The sequence below is a fragment of the Leptonychotes weddellii genome, chromosome 1 (assembly GCF_054177405.1).
Source record: "Leptonychotes weddellii isolate Sample4059 chromosome 1, ASM5417740v2, whole genome shotgun sequence".
Taxonomy (NCBI): domain Eukaryota; kingdom Metazoa; phylum Chordata; class Mammalia; order Carnivora; family Phocidae; genus Leptonychotes; species Leptonychotes weddellii.
Window position 1 is genome coordinate 105,430,430 of NC_138369.1, and position 22,461 is coordinate 105,452,890.

The 22,461-nt window shown below is 37.2% G+C and overlaps 1 long non-coding RNA gene across 3 annotated transcripts in view; it reads left to right on the plus strand.

The window, feature by feature from the left end:
• LOC115943450 (uncharacterized) overlaps positions 1-22,461 on the plus strand; it is a 509,154-nt gene that overhangs the window by 41,495 nt on the left and 445,198 nt on the right. For 2 of the 3 annotated variants that reach the window (XR_014148024.1, XR_014148026.1), the window contains exons 2-4: positions 16,619-16,752; positions 19,138-19,240; positions 20,647-20,751. This is a non-coding gene — a long non-coding RNA (uncharacterized LOC115943450). Of the gene's footprint in view, positions 1-8,882; positions 9,387-16,618; positions 16,753-19,137; positions 19,241-20,646; positions 20,752-22,461 lie in introns of those variants that run through there. The other variant, XR_014148027.1, reaches the window with a different exon arrangement.

A 22,461-nucleotide genomic window follows, 5' to 3' on the forward strand; every position in this document is an offset into this window, starting at 1 on the left:
TTCTCTTATGACCATAGGCAGAGGCTGTGTGTGCTATTGACTGGGTTCATCTTCAGTAGATCTCTAGGGTTATGACTCTCAAGCTGTAGCATGTATAAGAATTACCTGGGGATAGGTTAAAACACAGATTGCTGGGCTCCATCTCCACAATTTCTGATTTAGTACATCCAGATGGGGCCCAAGAATTTACATTTCTAAGAAGTCCCAGGTGTTGATTCTGCTGTTGGTCCAGAGACCACACTTTTAGAACCACTGATCTAGGAGATTCCCTTACCATGTAAAACTGTTATTACTTTTTAAAATGTAAATCTGAAAACAAAAACCTGCTGCAGGTTGAATTCTCATTTGGAATAGCCACGATTCTGTGGAAGATTAGAAAATGTGCTGTGTTTAAGTGTTTTCAGGGAGGGAGACAACTACTTTCCTCATAACTTACTCAATAGTTTTTCAGTGAAAAAAAAAAAAAACTCTTATAAAACCTTTACCTGAAACTTACCTCATCTTTGTTGTAAACTTTCTGACCTTGGAAAGGTGGTATCATATAGTAATTAAAGACCATTATTAGTCTTCTCTATTTCCTCCCACTTCATGTCCCCAGTCTAAGTAACATATTGCTCTAGCACCCTAATACTGACCTTAATTTAATTTTGATAAACAAAAAGATGTTGAATAGTAAGGCCAATTATCTTTGATGAAAGAAGGCCGAACTCCTTTAACCTGTACAAGAAAGATTTAACAGAAGGCATCCAAGTTACGGGAAGGAAATTTATCTGACCCAGACATGACAAGCAGAAGTGACTGTAACTTAGCATGCCTCTTTTGAGTAAGGCTTTATATTAGATTTATTGAGATGCACGTTGGTGCTATTTGTGTCTTCTAGTTAGTAAATTAATACCCCATGTAACACCTTGCTTATAGTTATGCAACTTCTCCGTGGACATCAGATGTAAGTCCCATTCTTAGGTAGCTGAGATTTATAAAATCTGGGGAGCCCTCTTCAAGAGTACAAATATATCTTATCTTGGCAAATTTTACAAAAACATATGCTCATATGAAAATATTATTTAACTTCTTCTAGGGCCGGAAGTGACCCACGCTAGTAGGTGCCCTGAAGATTAAATTTCTTTTTTTTCTTTTTTTTTAAAGATTTTATTTATTTATTTGAGAGAGAGAATGAGAGAGAGAAAGCATGAGAGGGGGAAGGGTCAGAGGGAGAAGCAGACTCCCTGCCGAGCAGGGAGCCCGATGCGGGACTCAATCCCGGGACTCCAGGATCATGACCTGAGCCGAAGGCAGTCGCCCAACCAACTGAGCCACCCAGGTGCCCCTGAAGATTAAATTCCATTAGCCTCAAGGACAGTTCAATTCTGACTGTATTCCAGGCCTCTGACACATTGCTGATACATCGTTGTTGCTCAGGGAAATCTTGTGGAATGAATTTATGAATTCTTCATCACAGTATCTTTAAAGCAGTATGATTTCCATTATTTTTGTGCTATTGATGTCACTATCTATGGCTTAATGTTGAATATATACTAGCATTAAGATTTTTTTTTTTTTAGATAAAGAAAATACAGGATCTAAATCAACCAGTATTTTTCTATGTAGAATCAATAATGTATTCATAAGGGGCTGCTTATCATAAGCTAAAGAGATGAGCAATGACGACAAATGAATGCACTTAGGCCAAAAAGGATGTCAGCTGGATGGATCTGACAAAATGCAAGACTGGTTAGGTTGGAATTTTGAAGATTCTATTGTGCTATCTTCTAACTTTTTAGAGGAAACAGGGCTGGGAGATTTTGAATCATGGAGAATTTGCACTAGTGAAATCCTCAAATCAGAATGATTTTAGTAGAGCTTTGGTTACCACAGGGCATTAGGTATGGGAGACCAGGTTTCGCTGAGGACGGACTATAGTAGAACACATGCAGTCTGACCCTGGAGCATGGTCAGAGTAGGCAGAGCTGTTTGCCTCTTCTGTTCTTGAGTATGTGTGGTCAGGTGAAGATTCATGAGTGTTTCTGCTTTGAGATGAGATGAGATGAGATGAGATGAGATGAGATGAGATGAGATGGCAGTAAAAAATAAGTGAAGAATACAGAGTTGTAGCTTTCTCTTGATTAAGGTCAGTGTGGTGGCTCAGGTCTTCCCAGAGATTCTGAAAGAAAATATAATAAAAGTAGAGGATTAATGAGGTAGGCAAAACAATTTTAAGATAGTCACAAACATGGAAAGGTTTCTTCTCTTAATGATTTGGTTGGAGTTGTAAGGGGATCATTTAAAAGGAAAGAAGACCACATTATTAGCTCATTATATCCCTGATCAATATAGACCACCCATTTCTTTTAAATAGTTTATGCATAATAGCTAATAGATTGCCCAGGGAAAACAAAGTATCATTTATAATTGCTATTTGAATATTTTATGTAAAAGCTAATCTTCTGAAGACTTAGAGAAATCATTGTAGATTAAAATAAGAAATAAAGATTTGCATTTATAAGAAATTAATGATCACTCTGAAATTGAAGAACCATTTAGTGCTGGGAGAAATAAATACAAATTATAACATCTATCTGATGGAGTTTTGTTTAGATTGCTTCTGGTGATAAACCATCTATAATAATATAAATCAAGGGCTGGTGTTTGCCATAAATTTGCAATGTTTAGCATAATTTTCATTTGCATTTCATACTAAAGTGACACCAAGAAATATGAGATTAATAGTTATTAAGTGAAAATGACTTTCATGTCTGCAGTCATTTTTAGAAATAGTTACGTGTAATTCATTTAGGGAGCAGAGAAAATTAATTTGCAGCTGTGGTGGGATCTAGTACATTAAAACAAAGAGGGAAGTGGCAGATAGTAATAAACTTTTGGAACATAAGGGTGGATTCATTTTTAACCCCTCATTTTATTTCCCTCTAACTTCTCGATACCTTATCATGCACTTCAGGTCACCACACTTTTGTTTGTTGACTCCAGAACATTATACTAATAGCTTAAGGAACAAGAGAGTTGGTACTTGTTCTCAAATGATGTCTTAACATTGGAGAGCACAGGCTTATCTATTCCCAGAGGGATAGAAGGTCAGATGGTAACAGCGGCAGTATGGTGTCTTTTATTAATTTTAATTAGTGTTTTCATTAGGAAGTGTCATATTAAATTCTGATTTTTAAAAAATGACACATTATCTACTTTCATTCGTTTCACTGCATTACAAATTGGCAGTGCTGTTGAAGTTATATTCTATAAATAATTTTTCTTTGAGAAACCTAGCCTCAGCCTTTATGAGCTTAAAAAATATAGAGCTAATATTTCCTAAACATTTACCATGTTTCAGACACTATGCTAAATGCTTGTATGTATTAACTCATTTGTGTTATTGTGATTACTGGAGCCCTTTTTAAGCAAAGTCATGCATTCACTCATTTAGGACCTACTTACTGAAAACCATCTTTGTGCCAGCCACTGAACTAGGTTGGAAGCACTAATGTTTTAGAAGAAAGTGGAGGAAAAAAGATCATATTTGAGTTTATAAAAAATAATTCCAACTTCTGGTCAATATGGTATTATAAGTTCATATTTTGAAGTCCCTCTGCTCAAAGTATCTATCAAAGCTAGGTAATATATTTTTTAAACACTCTAATAAAAAACAGTATTATATGAAAATTGAAAATCAAACCCCTAGGTGGACCAGAGAGGTATAGAAATGCCAGCCAGTGGTGAGTTGAAGTACAGTGTGGGCTTGCTGGGCTCTGGGTTTGGAAGCATTTGGAGGTAGCTTAGAGGCTTGGTCTAGCTCTGAGGCAGCTTGTTCTCCCATTTCCTCACAACTCTAGCCGTTCTGGGGTTGGGAAGGTTAGGGAGAAGGGGTGAGGGAGGTTAACATCCTTACAGTGATGGAGGCAGTGCCTGATGTTACTTAAATTTGGCTTGGTTCTGTCTGAAGTTGGTGCCGTCTGTTTTAGGTGGTGTGCTCTGTGTTCTCGGGGGAAGAATTTATCTTCAACCCAGTCTGTCTTTAAGGATCATCATACAGAGAGTCTGTATGGCCCACATGCCCAACTGCTTCTTTGGGTGAATGTGTGATCACTTGACCTGGTAGCCACATGAAGCCTGACTTCTTCCTCTCCTCTCATCTCAATGGTTCTTTGCATGAAACCACAATAACTCTCCTGAATTTGTGGAGAACTGAGACGGGGTGGGCTTACTGCAGCTTGGTTTCTGTAAGCCCTACTTTATGAACTCTTCCAACAGGGCCTCTTAACTTGATTCACACATCTGTGGACCAGAATCAGACACTCATTTACATAAGACTCCAAAACATCAGGGGACTCATGATAAGTACTTCCAAGAAGTACCTACTAATGTAAAAGTAACCATTAAAATCTTAGAAATATAATTGAGAACTAGGCCAAATATAACACAGAGAACAGAGAATATAGAAAACGTTTCCATCCAACTGACATAAGAAAGAGCAGAAAAGAATAAGTGCAAATGGCTGGTGTATAGAAGCCACAAAATAAGATGGAAAAATACGTACAGTCATACTTATAATGAAAATGTATGCAACTATATTTACTTTACCTATTAAAAGACAGGAACTAACAAATTAGATTTTTAAACAATGCAGCTGTAGATATAAAAGAATGTAAAGTAACAGAACAAGCTATGAGTAAGAAAATGCTAACCAAATGAAAGTAGTTCTAAAATGTTAACATCAGACAAATGATTTTTAAGGTAAAACAAAAGAATACAAAACACATTAGCACGGATTAGAAGATACACTACATAATGATAAAAGGAGAGATAATACACCAAGTATATACAATAATCATCAACTTGTAAATGCTTAACAATATAGCATCAAAATAAAGAACTAAACTGTCAAAATCGTAAAGAGTAATGTCCAAGATAACTAATGGGAGATTTCAGTATACATCTTTTACGATCCAATACCTAGCAGAGAAAAACGTAGTAAGTATAGAGATTTGATCAACAAAATGCACAAGCTTGAATATGTGTGTGTGTGTACGTACACATGCATTTGTCCATGTTTCATTACCAAAGAGTACATATTATTGAGTACACAAGTACGTAAAACTTTTAAACACAACTGCACAAAATTTTCCATATACTAAATGATATATAGTGTTATATTCATAGATTTTGAGGAATCACTATTATCCAGATGATAGTCTTTGACTTCTGTATAATTTAATTAGAAATCAGCAATATTCAGTTCTTTCATGTGTTGGGAGGAAAAACTTGTCCTCTACCAACTTAAATTTGTGGTTGGGGCCCTGCTAATTAACTGACAAAATTCAGATTAACCAGAAAAGTTCACTGTTCGTGCATGCAGAAGTACTCTATAGGGAGTAGCACACCAAACAGTTAGGGGTAGGTTTATATACCAGCTTATTAAGAGGGAGGAGGCATTTAAGGCTTGAAAAGATGAGGGGCGCCTGGGTGGCTCAGATGGTTGAGCGTCTGCCTTCGGCTCAGGTCATGATCCTAGGGTTCTGGGATCAAGTCCCGCATCAGGCTCCCTGCTAGGTGGGGAGCCTGCTTCTCCCTCTGCCTCTGCCTCTCTCTCTCTGACTCTCATGAATAAATAAATAAAACATTTAAAAAAAAAGGCTTGAAAAGATGAAAGATTCTGATGATGTTTCTTTACACATTTGTTTTTGGAATTCTGATGCCCAAGGTCCGTTGCATCCCTGATTGGAGATGTCTCTGGAGTAGAGGGGCTGGGGTTTGTGACAGATGACTCTTATCAATCTTTGTTATGTCATATAGGAAAAGTTCATAAAAGATTTTTTTTTTTTGCATCTTTAACTCAGATGTTTCTACCTTGAAGTAATCTTTACACCATTCCTAGGTTGCTGGGTGCTTCATTCTTCATTTCCCCCATGTGAAACTTCTTGGAAAGAAGCTGGGTTGAATGCTCTGGAGAGAAGAACTGAGCCTAGACGTTATGAAGTAAGGGATCTATGAAAGGAGAGAAGAACATAGATTAAACTGTTGGAGAAATAAAGAAAATCAACCACTAATGGTTGGAGCAGACTATAAGCTTGGTTTATGAGTCTACAGTGCAACCAGTCGAGAAGATTTTAAACATTGGGTTTGAAGTATTTTTAGGTGGTAGAGTGAGAATATCAGTGTCAATCCAATAGATTTCCTGGTTTGAAGGTTGAATGTCTCTGGTGATGGCATGGACATCAGTGCCACTGTCATGGTTATTTCCTGGAGCAGAGCATGAAAGAATGAAAGCATCAGTCCCAGTGAATTTCCTAAGTAGTCCCTACAGCAGCAGCTCCAGGCACAAAGGTTGCCCATCCCTGATCTGTTGTGGTGATGAGTTCTGTGAAGTTCATATCAAGTCATTCAGCTTCACCTTGAAGGTCTTCTTTAGATCCTGGTGGAAGGGGCAGCTACAAGACAACCTAGAGTTGTCTGGGTTAGTCAGATTTTAGTTCTCAGTGGTATCCAGTCAGGAGGGTGGGAGAAAAACTGGAAATGTTAATTTAGAGGGTGTAGCCAGATATTGAAGGAAACTAGAAGAATCGAGAATTTGGTAAGGACTGACCAAATGTGTAAGATGGCAGGATCCTGTCCAGTTTACAGATAGACAGTAAAACCTCAGACTGTCATCAGGACTAGATTCTGATAATCTACAAAAGTGGGATGTAGTTTCCCATTGAAACATAAACTTTTTTTTCCATAATAATTCCCATTTTAATAAAAAGTAAAGTAAGATTGGTCTTGTTTATAAAGTAAGTCTGCTCACATTACATTTGGCTTGATTATTTAAGTGCTGCAAGAATGGTAATTGACCACATAGGCCTTTTAAAAAGTTACTTTGCTGGAATTTTTATAAGGAGTCTCAGATTGGACTTTAAAAGCCTCTCCAGCTAGGAAACCAAGCCAAAAACCTGTCATTAGATTTTACCTGCAGTATAGATTTAAATGAATTCCTCTGTTCTCAAGGTCCCCCAAATATCCTGATTCCTGGGCCAAGAAGTGACCTTCCTTATTGACCTATAAGGCTGGGAACCCTATAAGCCAGATACCAGGCTATTTTTTCCCAAGAGGGCTTTGTAAGCATTGGCTCCATAAAGTCAACCTTAGTTCCTTTAAATTGTCTGATCATATGTGACTTATGCATCATTTAAAAAATATGACATTCTGGTCAAAGCCTTGGTTATGTAACCAATGTTTCCAATTATGTCCTGTAGCAAGGAGGACAGATTCTTATCAAATTTATACAAATAACTATATTGCCACAAAAATAAGAATACCTAATGAGAGTTTTTAAATTCTGGAGGGATCAGGCAGGGAGAAAAAGATAAATGTTTAAATGTTTCATTTCTGCTTATAAAAGTATAGTTTACAAAAATTTTTGTAAATTGTAGATAGCTTAAGAGAAAAGAGAAAGGGGTTCTTTTAAATCCAGCAACAATATTCCAAACAAAAGCCATAATCATCCTTTATCAGTTCATTCAGTCTCATGTAATTAATTCTTGTTCTGCTTGATCTTGGATTAGCAGTTTCATGAATCTATCAGCTTCTTCACTAGAGTTTTGGAAATCCTGACTTAGTTCAATGGCACGACTTCAAAGTTGCTTTAGCAATGCGATTAGAAGTCTGTACCCTAAAGTACCTGGCATAGTCCTTTTTCATGGGTCTTTGAGAAAGTTCCTTTTCATCGAAGATAAGCACTCTGGCCCATAGCTGATTGCCACAGCGCTTTCAGGAAAGCATCAGAGTAAAACAATGACTCTGTGGCTGACAGAAGACTTAAAAAAGCTGTAGTCAAAGATCTGATGAGAGTTCGTTATGAAAGTAATGCAGTTGATGAAGGCGTTTGTTTTTTTTTTTTCTGTGACATACAATATTCTGAAAATAAAAACTGGAGATATGACTGATGACATGTACTATTGTTTTCTAATATCAGTCAAAAGTACCAGGACATATCATGGACAGCTCAGAGGGTACTGATAGATTTTTAGGAACTTCATACAATTTCTGAATACTTCATACAATTTCTGAAGTATTAATAGTATTTACCTGTAAAGTATACTCTAGGGAAGGTTAAGCATCTCTTCTTTTTTGACAATGCTTTTCATGCAATTCAACATATCTAATTAATTTTTAACATCTCTCTTTTTACAAGGTGAAAGAACAAATCATTTGAGATTTTCCAGGGACGCTCTGAGAAATTTCAAAGTCAGTTCAAGATCAAGATTTTATTTAGGATTTGACTTTGAGAAGGCAAAATATGTATCAAAGATGTCAAAATGTCAAAAGGTTTGAACACTTGATTAGGTAGGATTACAGGTCACTATGAAAAAATACTTAGTTATCTATTCAACAATGTGACAATGAAAGATTGTAAATGTAATTAAAGGAAGTGACATGATTATAGCAAAGAGCTTAGCTTTTTCAATTGTGAGAAGACTCAGTTCTCTTAAATAGTCAAGAACATGATTTAGGCAACACAGGAACTTATTCTGGTAGACACAGAATCTTTGTTTTTTAGGCAGATTACTTAAAAGGTAAAGAAAAACCTTTGGTAATCCCTTACCAAGAGCAGACCAATAGCTCCCCAAAATAATAGAAATAGAAATAATAGAAAGAGAAAACCAGATTCTAGTTTTGCATTCAGGTACTATTAATACTATAGCTCATTAAAAACAAAACAAAACAACAAAACCAACAACCTTATAAATAAACCTATCCAACCTTAGCCAGCTTTGACCATGAAGCATAAAATTTTTTTTCTGCAAACCTTTTACAACTTCATATATCCAATCAGGTTTTATCCTATTCTTTTCTTCTTTTTCATTGTGGAACAACCAGTCATTTTACTTTAGGACAAAATTACTCTTATTTTTCCTTTAGCAATAACACATCTTAAATTCCTTGTCTACTTTTAATATAAAGTTGTTTCTCTTCATCCTTATTACTTATAGTATTTTCATCTACTAATTTTTAGTATCATTAGTAACTGTTGTGGAGCCCCCTCAAATGCATATATTGAAACCCTAACTCTCAATGTGAATGTATTTGGAGATAGGGTCATAAAGGAGGTTATTCAGGTTAAATGGGGTTATTAAGGTGAGACCCTAATCTTACAGAACCAAGTCCTTCTAAGAAGAGGAAGAGCTACCAGAGACCTCTCTGTGCGTGCACACAGAGGAAAGGCTATATGAAGACTGTGAGAAGGCAGCTGTCTGTAAGTCAGGAAGAGCTTTCTCACCAGAAACTAGCCTTGCTGGCACCTTGATGTTGGATTTCCAGCCTCAAGAACTGTGACAAAATAATTGTTGCTTGAACTGCCCAGTCTGTGGTTTCTTGTTATGACAGCCTGGATGACTAAGGTAAGACTCTTTTACAGAGAAAACTAGAAGTAGATAATTATGAATTATATGTCATGTACCAGCATTTTGTAGCAGATTAGCAAAATTTATGAATATACCATCTCACAATTTTAAAGATATATGCTTCTTAATAGTACAAGTTCTCAATGTGGCAAAAAAGATTATGTTTATTTATAGACTATATCTTTAACCTTTCTGTACCATTTAAAAGTAAGAAGCCAAAGTATATATATACTCTAACTTATGCGTAATAATGAATGTGTCAGCATTTGATCTTATTTAGGAATAATATATCTATTTAATGAATATCTATTACTTAACTTAGCATCTTTAGCAAAAAGATGATAGTAACTATCTTTAGGCAGACATTATAAAATGTCATTATTATTGAAATAAAATTTTCAAAATAATGACTCAATTTGATTAAAATCAAATTGATTATTTTTATAATTTGAAATATTTAGTAGATACAATATTAGCTTATTTGACTAGCAAACCCAGGTAAAATAAAATTTATGCTTGTATTGTACTTAATGCTGATAAATGAGAAGACATAAACATTTTTATTAAACCAACAATAATATTATACTAGTCTTATTTACCAGAGATTTACCCAAATCACACACATCTGAAAAACATTTGGGTTAGTTCCTGTACTTCTGGGAGATTTAGGGATATTTAATTTCTGTAAGAGCTTATTTTTCTCTAAGCCAATTAGAATAGAGCTCTTTTAAGGGATTTTATAAATTAATTTGGTAATACCTCCAGAGGTAGGAAAAAATATAACAAACATAAACATAAAGATAGATGCAAATAGAGCTCTTGGGGCTTTCACTCTAAAATTTTAGTCATGAGTTAGGCATACACGGAAATGCAAAATTCACTAGTTTATGTAAGAGTTGGTTCATGTCTTTGCCCCACTTTGTATTTTTATCCTAATTGTGTTTCTGGCAGATGGAAGAAGTTGTTATATGTTCAATATGAGAGCAAAAGCTTTCTACCAATATTTACAGAGAAGATTTTTTAAAGATTTTCTTTTGCCCTGACATATCTTATGGAGGCTGTAGACAAAAATTTGGGTGAAGAATTGGAGAGACATCACGCAGCCATCTGTGTGTCTCCAGATTTATCTGAATGGCTAAAATATTCAGTCTGTTCCAATCAGCCTCCTTTTCCTCCTTATCAACCTCAGATGGTTGCTTTTGGGGGTTCTTTGAGAACCTCTGATGGGGGTAAGGAGCCTAAAGTTTGAATAATTTCTGCTTTTTAATTTTGTAAAGGGAGTATTTTAGGCTAACTATGATATTTTTTATGTTCATTTCAATTTGGTATTCTTATAGGTATCATTTGTTCAGGATGAAAGCTCTCTAAAAATCTTTTAAATATGAAAAGTTTTTCTAAATCAAAGAATCCCTCATCTAGCCATTGGTGTTTAGGATCTGCCTAGGTATCCCCATTCCAAATGTGACTCACATTAATAAGTGGTTTTATGGCTTAGTCATGAGTGCAGCAGGCATCTCTGAAGAGGGTGCATAAGATGCAACTCCCATAATTCAAAATCACTCCCAACTATAGCTGAAAAGAAGGAAACCAAGTTTCCATTGGTGGAAGTTGCCATTGGCAGACAGAATGGTTAGTTCCAACTCTCCCACAATCAAGGCACCTCTAGTCACAGAACTGCTCAGCTGTGATACCAGCAAGGCAATACTGAGATGGGAAGTCTCAGCACTATAAGGGCAATGGGGAAAGAGATGACAAGGGTCCTTACGGTCTGAGACCCTTTAGTATTTAGACCTAGATGGCCTTCCCAAGACATGGCAATGGTTGGCCGAGAATTTTGCTTGTGCACATCCTATCTCAGGCCCCAACCTAATGGCTGGCCACCTCTGAGCACAGACCTGACACTTTGTACCCACTGGCAGGCAGAAAATCAGAGAGTGTGCTCTCTCTGGTTCCCAGCCAAGCTCTCAGGACACAAAAGTGAGACTGAAGGAGAAACACATCTGGTTTTATTGGTGACCAACTAAATTTGTCCCAAGCAGACATTAGTCTGGTGAGAACTGCAAAGTCACCAGTCTGTGTGAGGCTGGCTTGAATAACAGGCTTATGGGACCTACACCTGTGTTCTATCCTATGATTCTCGTTCTTATGACAAGCAACATTTTTAGATGGCACAACACAAAACAGTAGCACAAAAGACAGTGACAAACAGAACACAATGGCTATCCTGAGAGATCCAAACCAAGAGTCCCAATACCCAGAGAACTAGATTAGTTTTAACCAAAATGTTTTCTCCTATAAAACTAAATTTTGGAAAATTCCTTTTTGAAAAGATGAGAGGCTCTTACCACCTTTGCCCAACTGGACCCCAAACAGAGACCTGGGATCTGACTGGTAAGAAAGCTTATTTTTGTCCAGCTTGGTCAGAGATCCCTAGAGCCATCCCATCCTTGCTGCAGAAACTACTGGGAGGAAAATCTTTTCCTCTACCAACTTAGGTCAAGTGTTTGAGGGCCTGCAAATTAACTGACAACAGAAAGGTTAATAGGAGAAAAATTTATTACTCATACATGTAGGAGTATTCTGTAGGGAGTAGCTCTCTGAACAGCTAGGGATAAGGATTTTTATACCAACTTAATAAAGGACAAGGGGTTAGGGCTTCAAAGGATGGAAGGTTCTGATGTGGTTTGTTTACATAAATTTGCTTTGAAATGTCCCAGAGCCCAAGCTCAGTCTCCCTGATTGGAGACTTCCCTGGAGTGGTGTTTGTGGGATGGGATGGAGGTAGCAGATGACTCTTTTAAATCTCTGCTTGAGTTGCACAGTGAAAGTTCAGATAAGGTTTCATTCTGTCTCTGTAGCTCAGATATTTTCAGTTTGATGTAATCTTTATACCATTCTGGCTGGTTGTTGGTCCCTTCACATGCAACCCTGGAGAGGTTCAACATTTAGCATTTAGAGTGAAGGCAAGGAATGCACAGGGGAGATGTGTGGGGCAGGATGCAGAGAGTTATATGAAAGACTGTACGTAAAGTTGGTGAAATCCCCAGGCCCCCTCCTCCAAATTGCAGGGCTGCACAGATAGTCCTGCTCAACTCCCACTCAGCCCACAATTGTCTGCTTTCCCAGGCAGGAGATTAGGATACTTTTCTGGAAAAAAAAAAAATGGCTCTAGAAATCAGATTTTTATACATTGACATCTAAGAGCTTCTCAAAAAAAAAAAAAAAAAATCACCCCTAATCACCTGCCGGTGAGCCCAGCAATTATAAGTCCTTCCTATCATTCATAGCTTCCAATCAACTTCTGGTGCCTCATGCTTCAAAATAGTCTGATAACCTGATGCTTGAGAGAGTGTAACACATATAGGAGAAAGGCTAAAAAAAGAGCTAAGGGGACACAGAGGAAACTAATATTTCATAAAAAAATCTAAGAAGAAAAAAATCTGTAATTCAGTTCTTTACATAGGGGGCTGACATCCAAGTTATTTATAGTTACAAACTATTACAAACAGTTAAATGTCAATCAACATGATGTTGGTTAAATTAATTCTGATATATTATTCTGATAAGTCCATATACTGGAAAAAAACAAAAGGGTTAAAGTAATTCTATATTTTTCAAAATGAAAAAAAAATCATACCATGTTATTTGCTAACTTAAAAAAATACTTGCTGCACAATTTAAACAATAGTAAGTAAATGTAATCCCATTTATGCAAAAATGTTTATGCACTCCTAAAAAGTATTGTGTATGAATACATCAGATTGTTAGCAGTGGTTGTATCCGGGAGCATCTTGGGGGCACTTTTGACCTTCTATATTTATCCATTATTGAGGCTTTTTTACCAGTAGCATTTATAGCTTTCATAGATAAGAAAGATTAATTTTTTTTTTTAAACTGGGGACACCTGCAGGATAACCAAGTGGCTGACTGTACTTAGCTACATGTACTTGGGAGTCAAGAATGATACTGTTTTACTAAAACAGTCCCCAGCATGAGTTAACCTGAAATAAAAACTCATCTTAACCAAAACTATTCTGCTTGTTAACTATGGTTCAGTAATATAATGTGAAGTTCTGAAGTCACATTAACATTTCTTATGATGTTATCAGAAAAATTTCTTGGTGACAATCTGGATTGCAGATAGTTTCCTGGAAACTTTGTTTAGTCAAATGCAATTTCCTTGTGATGCATAAAATGTTTTCTGTGCCTTTCCATGTTCACTGGTGCTGCTGGCTTTGGGTTTCTCTGAAAGTACAGATTTCTCTGGAGGACTTATTTCTTTGTAGGAATCAGGAAGACCCTGAGGGGAGTGTGGCAGATTCCTGGGATTTGGGGCTGGGCTGGATTGGGCTGGGCTGTCACTTACATTGCCCAGGAGCAGATATAGCCTAAGTCACTGTCAAGGAGGGGAGCTACAGTTGGTACCCCAGATCCTGGCTGTGAGAAAGGAGGCTAGAAATCAGAATTCTAAAACCGCTTTGTGGCTTCCAAGGTCCTGAGGAAAAAATAAAAACTCTTCAGCCTGAAAGGCCCTGTCTACCCTACCAAGCCTCTCCTCATTTGAGCCAATTTGGCCTTCTTTCAGATCCTCTGGAGGCCAAACCTTTTCACCTTTAGAGCCTCTGCTCGTTCTGTTTCTTCTGACTGAACAGCACCTGGGGGCTCTTCGATGACTGGCTTCTCCTCATCCTTTCAGGTCACAATGTCATCTCCTCAATGAGGCTTTTCCTAATTAATAAATGTTAGTAAGCTTCCCCATCTGTATTTCAGCTCCCCGATCGCTTCCAGCTTAGCACTTCACATTTTGTATTTATTCAGGTGCTTTTACTTTCTCTCTCTTCTCTATTTCAATCGTATCAACGCAAAGTGAATATGGACTTTCTTTCTGTACCACCTGCAGCTGAAACCATCAGTGCAGCACCCATGTCCCCTCTCCTTTACTACCGCACACTTGGCAGGTCTCCCAATGCCAGCATTTGCATTTCTTTGCCTGAAGACTTACTTTGGCTTCTGGAAGCTGATTTTGCCTACCTGAGCTTCCACCTAAAATGGTAGAGGAAATAGCCTTTAAATAATCACTGAGAGGAATTAGTATATAAATGCCCAAGCTCTGTCACCCATTTGGGGCTCTGGTTATCTGAAGCATTGGCTGGCTCCATAATGCATTTTTTTTTTTTATTGGCTAACTCTTTTTCCCTGTCTCACTTCACTACTTCCTTACCAGTGTTTTCTGCATCTCCCAAATAACTACTGATACTCAAATCCTTGTGTGGGGCAATGCTTCTTGCACACGTAGTATTTGTTGGATGGATGGATGGATGGATGGATGGATGGGTGGGTGAGTGGGTGGATAGATGGATAATAGATGAAGGGTAGGTTGTGGAATGGAATTCAAGGCTGGATAAGGTATAAGATTTCAAACTAGGAAAAAACAAAGGCATGGTGAGCTCATTCTAACTAGAGCTGGTTGGGAGTCATGAAAGCCCACATAAAGATGTAGGTATAGGCAGAATATCTGATATGGAATTTTTGAAAAGTAAGGTTTTCTTTAGGCCACTACCCAATTCTTGATGACATTATGGATACCCGACTTATGTGCAGTTTTTATATTTATTGCTTTAGTACAGTATTTACTTAAAGCATTAAAATGAACTATGCAAGCTCATGAATTTTGTTCAATGTAGGTGAAGTTAATAGTTCAAACAGTCCCCTTTTAGAAATATCTCTGGAAGTGAGAATTGGGCTATAAGTGAAGTCAGATGGTGAGATTTGGTTAGAACCACAGAAAGAAGTGATACCAGAAAGAGACCGCAGCTGTACAGGGTGGGATAACTGATTCCAGTGTGGGCAGAACTGTTAGATGTGCTTATCAGTATCATTATTGTGCTGCTGGACAAGTTCCCAGCATTAGCTAGGGGCTGACTAGAACTCCTGAATCAGAAATCATTTTGATTTTCAGCAGATTATGAGCATGGAGACTTAGCTAGATGGTGAGTTTTCTGAAGGCAAGAACATCAAAGCCTGACCCCAGTGAGGTCAGCACATGGAATTCAGATGACTTTGAATGCATGAAAAGTCTTAGTGTGGTTGGGACAACTTGCTTTTATAGTTGGTATTGTTTTCATATATAAAACAGTTGATATGGAGTAGTAAATCATTCATCACTAAGTAAAGCATTCCTCAAATTAAAAAAGATCTTAGGGGTGCCTGGGTGCTCAGTTGGTTAAGCGACTCATTCTTGGTTTTGGCTCAGGTCATGATCTCAGGATTGTGAGATTGAGCTCCGAGTTGGGCTCCATGCTCTGCGGAGTCTGCTTAAGATTCTGTTCCTTTCCCCTTCCCTCCCTCTGTGCACTCCCACATGTGTGTGTTCTCTTTCCTCTCTCTCAAATAAGTAAATAAAATCTTAAAAAAAATTTTTTTTTAACTCTGACATTCCATGCTGTCAGTGTTATCTAGCTCCACACATTTAAAAATTAATGTGTTTAAAATCCTGTAAATTTATATAAACTTTCTGTGAGGAAATATTAATATAATAGTGCCAGTTGAAAAACATTTGTGCTTAAACAAGCATTATGTGTGAAACTGAATTACACATGCTGATGGAAAATATAGTTCAGAAATAATTTCCTGGAAACATTTAACTTCTTTTGATAAATTGGATTGCCTTTTCTTCATGGATGTTAAGAATCGTACAATTGGGGGCGCCTGGGTGGCTCAGTCAGTTAAGCTTCTGCCTTTGGCTCAGGTCATGATCCTGGAGTCCCGGGATCAAGCATCGGACTCCCTGCTCATCAAGGAGTCTACTTCTCCCTCTCCCTCTGTTGCTCCCCCTGTTTGTGCTCTCTCTTTCCTCTCTCAAGTGTATAAATAAAATCTTAAAAAAAAAAAAGAAAAAATAAGAATCATGCAATTGTTTCTTTTTTTAATTTTAGCTTCCAAGGAGCTCAGAACTTAATTCACAGCTCAGTTTTTCTAAGCATAAGGTAGCTTATGACATTTATATTTATCTTCTAAATGTCTCCTTGTTTTTAAAATTTATTCTGATTATTCTTTTTCCTGGGCCTAATTTTTTTTTTATATTGACTGTATTTTTCTCTCTTACTTTATGTATTTATGTAAGTCACCACCAGCTTTTGTGGAAAATGGAAGAATAAATGATTCATGTATAAAACACAAAGAAACAAGCTACTTTTATCACATTACTACTCTTTTTTTTTTTTCCCAAGGCCAAATGTTTGTGAAGAACAGCAGTTGAATGTGGTGAAACTCCCACACCTGTGTGTGCAGGTATTCACGCACATTGTCAGATCTGGAGGCAGGGCTGTGCCGGCCTCAGAGGATATGTGGGTGATGAAAGAAGGTAAGGGTGCTTCCACTTTCCTTTTGATTACTAAAAATCAAAACCTAAAGGTTCAACTGCATCTAAAGTTTTCATCCAGTAAGTTTTAGAAAATAATTATATAATGAAGTAAATGAGCATAAAATATACCCACCAGGAACTTTCAGAGTTATTATATACTTTCCTTCAGAGACAAGATATATCATTACTTTACTTTAGGCCTCATTTATGTGTGAGTTATTTTGGGTTAGATGCCACTAATTTTACCTCATGACATGATAGACTGTTGAAAGCTAAAGATCAGAGGACTGAGAAACAAGGAATATTGTGTTGGTTTGCTAAATTTAGCACGACTTGGATCCAGGGCATCCTAGGTTGTGAACCACTCTCTGACCTGCCCTTGGTTCTCTTGTAACACTTTGAAACCTAGAGCTTCTTTAACTTTATTATGGCTTTTGAATTAGGATTAGCTCAGCAGGCTGGAAGAAGAGAGAAAAAGCCAGTACAGTGCTTTCTGAGTCAAGCCTTCATATGGACTTTTTTAAATCAAAGTGTTATAATAGTTTTACAAAACATCTGAGTGCCTCTTAGTGCAAATAGTTGCTCATGGATTAAGTTTTATGTAAATGAATCAACTGGGTCTGAATTGAAGATATTTAAAGTTAAAAAATATGGTTTAAGGTTAATGAATTTATCACGTCATCTCTATCACTATCATTATTATTACTATTGTCAAGGAAAGTTGGGGACATTTATAAATACCCGGATTTGTCACTGTATAGAAATAGCAGAACACTGGTAATATAGGACTAAATAAAATAAGACTATAATTGTGAATATGTACATATATATAGTGTGTGTGTGTTTAACCTTCAGATAGTCTTTTTTTTTTTTGGTCTGCACTCAGAAACTTTTAAGTTTAAATCAGAAAACTTCCCCTGGTTCTTACTAGCTGTTTGGCCCTAGGCAAAGTTCTTACATTTCTTTGTGCCTTAGTCTGTAAAATTACAAAAATAATACCATGCATGGAACTATGAGGATTAACTGAAAACATATTTAATATATGTGGCACCATGCTTGGTACACAGTAGGTACTCAATATGTTTGTTCCTTAGAGTACTTGTTTTTGAAAATGGCTTTTCATTTAGATTTTCTGTTCTCCCCCATGGGGTTTAATCATTGCTGATATTAGATTGAACCAAAGAAAGTCTGCCACCACATAGACATTTAGGCTTGGGAAAACAAACACGAATAAGTAAAACATGTTTTATATTTTTATTCTCAAGAGCTTAGTAGTTTTCTATGTTTTTGTTGTTGTTGTTGTTGTTGTTGTTCAATAAATATTTATGACACTGGGTTTGGAGGTGAGGCAGTATTCAGAGAGGTTTGGCATTTTTGCCAAACTAATATCCCTCTTGTTTATATATATGTATACAAACCTGTATTTATATCCCTACTGCAGACATACACATATAAAAAAATGAGGTTACACTTCAAGATGGTGAATAGTTGTGTCAAAAAATGGCATGTCTGGTAAGTTCCATTTTTGGGAGAGGAGAAAGACATTGTCATGTTGGGGAAAGGAAGATTGGCGGGAGTGGAACTTGGAGTTGGCCTTGAATAATGATCACTTGGGCTGGGATATGAGGAGAGGTATGTGAAGGGAAGAAAACAGGTTAATACTTTGGGGATAAAGAATATATATCACATAGATTTGATGGGAAGAAAATTAGCCTGTTTAGAGATATCTGGTATTTTGGTTTATTGAGAGGTCACAGTACTGGAGAGTGTAATCTTTTTAACTTTGTGTTCATTATTGCCGTCTTAAGGAGCTTTCGTAAACTCTCTTTTTATTTTTTTATTTTAGTGATTGTCCCCTTCCCCCGTGAGTTTTAATACCACAGATATACTTTTATTTGTATACTGTGCTCCTTTATAGGACCAAAAAGCATTGTATTAGCTAAGATTTTTTTTCACCCCTCCCACCCAAGAACCAACTGTCATCCCTTTATGGGTGATGTTACCACTACTAAGAAAGCCTACTATACTGGGACCAATATCTGAGGGGACTTCCATGTTCAGTTGAAAAGTATGTACCTTATTATCTTCAGGATTTCCTTCTCTTCATCATTTTGGATTTCATTCTTGACAGCTTGAGTGACCTTCGGATAGTTTATACCACAGGGCATGGGATCTTTTTTGATTTTCGTTAACCCTATACCTACTTTGAATCTTGGTTACATAATCTTGTTGCGTACACACACATATAGCATAAACAAATGATGTATTTGTGTGTGTGTATAAAGGGCTGGGTTTGGGTTGGTGGGGCAATGTTTTAATAGTCTCAAGATAGCAGCTTTGCCTTAAGAGGAAGCATTACTGAGCTAGATTCTTGTATTTCACAAGATCCGGAACTACACCGTCTACAGACAAGCATACAGCGTGCAGCCCATCTATAAGCGCTGCCCTGGTCGGAGCCGGTGGGACCATGAACCTGGCTGCCCACGCTGTAAGTTTTCATTCCTCCTGTCCAACACTCCGTCATGAGAAGTAATGGTTTCCCTGTTTGGGGTTCCAATCATACCATGTCTGTCAAGTTTTAGGCATCTTTAGAATCACCACAGATTCAGAACAACCCTTTGGACTGAAAATTCACACTTGACATGTGCAAAAAATGCACAAAAAGCTTTTCTGTTAAGCGTTCCTAATGATAGGTCAGCGCTCAGAACCCATAGAACTGTTGCTTTATATTATGTCTCTTTATTGAAAAGACAGTTTATTTAAAGCCAGACAGGTTACACCTTGACTTTTATCTCCCTTTTCTGTTTGCCCCTCTCCATATCATCAAATTTGTAATCCACAGTTGATTTCAAAAGTCTGGAGGGAAATCACTGTACTAAATCTAAATGGGATTTCTCAACTTGTGCTTGTCATGATTAATTGCAGAACTCTGGAGGCAGTTTACTTTTTAAGATGAGGTATGCAGTCCTTTGCAAACCGCTGGTGAGGGCATTCCAGAACCTTTGGAGTATGTTTGACAGCACTCAAGCAGCCGCATAGTGGCATTATATAGTTCATTCCTGCCAGGAGAAATGGCTCTGTGTAGCTACTCCCTTCCCTATGTGTTTATGGTTATTGCGAAGTCACTTAAAATGCTTCAGTGTGTTGCAATCAATGCAGCACAACAGCACCACCATCCATCTCTCCTGCTATCCTGTACCCTAGGGAGTTTGTAGGCATCCTGCTTCCTCCCCCACTGTGCTTTCTGCTCTTGAAATATCTTAGTGAAGTTGCCGCAGGCTTCCCATGTTAAGCAGGCTCAGTGTTGAGTGGTGCACCAAGGGTCAGGTGTATTTGCATGCTCTGTGAGGCCACTGCAGCTGGCTGAGTTAAGCTCAGTGAAACCATCTGCCCACAATGTCATCTCAACTATGCTAGAAACCCCTGGAAATTAACGACTGAGATGACTGCTTTATATTATAGATGACACCTGTCACAGTCCTTTGCCTCTGGTGAGTATTAGTGTTTCTCACTTGGCTTTTAGATTGTTTTGGCCACATGATCATCTTATCCATGGCATTTCTTTAGACTAGTGCTACTCAAACTTGAAAGTGAATACAAATCACCTAGTATCCAGTTAAAATGTGGGTTCTGATTCAATAGGTCTGGGGTAGCGTCTGAGATTCTGCATTTGTATGAGCTTCTAGGAGATGTGGATGATACTACGTACAGAGTTCTACATGGCTTTAAACAGCAAGGCTTTAACTTATGATGAAAACATTGTGTGATCTTGCCTTGGAGGGGCTGGTGGGAATTTCTAGGTTGTATTTACTTTAGCGACTTACTAATGAGGATTTTCTTTTTCTCTTTCAACTCCATTCGTTCTCTCATACTCCTTGTCTACACTCGTTTTAGCTGTTTCTGCAGTGGGGACATGTTTCAGTGGAAGGAGGTGCTCAGACAATGAGGCCCAGCGGTGCCAGTGTTCAGAGGGTTTCCAAGGCCCCCACTGTCAATATGGTGAGTCGCCAACAAGACTATTTTATTATGATTTGGAGCTGTCTGCTTTGCTTTTAGGAGGCAGCCAATTTTGTCGATTCAGACTAATGGCAGGGTTATCCCTCCAGGGATGGGTGAGCATTTAAAATGAGCCACGAAGCAAAAACCTACAACCTACAGTGTACTCAGCATCACAAAATATGCTTTGCAGTTTAGTTTTAATTATTCACTATAAGAGTTCAAAGGGTGGCAGTAAGTACAAAATAGTCTGTTTTGTAAAGGAAATGGCAGCTTAATAAGAAAACCTCATTCTGACCTCAGGTGCTAAATCTTTAACAGAGCAATGGTTTGAAAGTGCCTGTACAGTATTTTTCTGTGAGGTGTCTTCGGTTTGTGGATGAACAAAGTGGGGATTAGCACAAATTCAATGTGATGCGATGTTTACTACTTTTGTGCCCTTTATTAAAAACAAAACAATACAAAAAACCCAACTTGCTTGATTCTCAAAGTATCAAAACTTGGTAACCTAATTTTCAAGGTTAGAGCTCTATCAGCTGTCAATTTTGGACATGTGCATTTGAAATATTTCTTGTACAGGAAATTTTCAAAATGGCCAATGATTTATCTTTTACTGCATCTGCCATGAGATCGGGTGCTTTCAAAAGGATTTGTTTTGACTTGATCATCTGATTCTAGTCTTCAGAGAATGTGACTGCATCTGCATTTATCTTTTCAGGGAAGAAAAAAACAAAATAAAATCTATCTTATAGAAGTTAAAGAAATAGGTGTAAAAATCTAACAAAAATATTGTAGTCATTATCTCTTGCTGGTTAGTTTGCCTTCCCTTATCCGTCACTTGAATCTTCGTGAATGAAATTGGAAGGTGGCTGAGAGCTCATCACTGGTACCCATTTGTCTCTTCTCTTGGCATAGGTTAGGGCTCACGTTTTCCATGGGTCACCTTGAAGCTATTCTTGCAAATGAATCCTGATACTCTTTTCTGGGCTGTTTGCTTTTCTTTTTCTTTTCTTCTTTTTTCAACAAATTTGTGAATTAACATGAAGCTGATTTTCAACCCCAATTTATTCTTTCACTATGGAACATTGATTCTGAAACAAGGGTTAGTGTACTCTTCGAGCTTTAGTGTATATCTTCAACTGTTCTCATCAGTTTTCAGAAGCTAACAGAAATTATACATTGATACATGATAAGTTATTTTCCTTTAAATAAATTGTTTCAATAACATCTGTAATGCTGGTTTCCTCATCTTGATCAATAGCTGTGATGAGCTAATTGCCCATGTCATCGATTCATTAAGAATTAAAGAAAATAATTCATTATTACTTTATTAATTCGTTTTGGCAGAACAAATCTTATAAAACATCAAGTCCCTGAGGAGAAAGGTAATTAAAGAGACATATGGTAATGATAATGACTTAGAAATTACACCTGGGTTAATTTATTGTTTGTTTTCTACATCAGTACTTGGATATTTTGATATTTTAATCTCTTAACTTTTATATACCAAAGTAATTAAAATGCTTTCTGAAATTCAAGTTAGATTTTTTTATTTTTCAATTTTGGGTTGATGAGAATACTAGATTATCTTAAATGTAGGCAGAATCAGTGTATTTTTTTCCCACATGTTTGTTGATATACCAAAAAGTTCTGGAAGTCATGAGAGACCAACCATACAAAATACCTTTGCAAAGTCTGCATTTCATTTTTTGG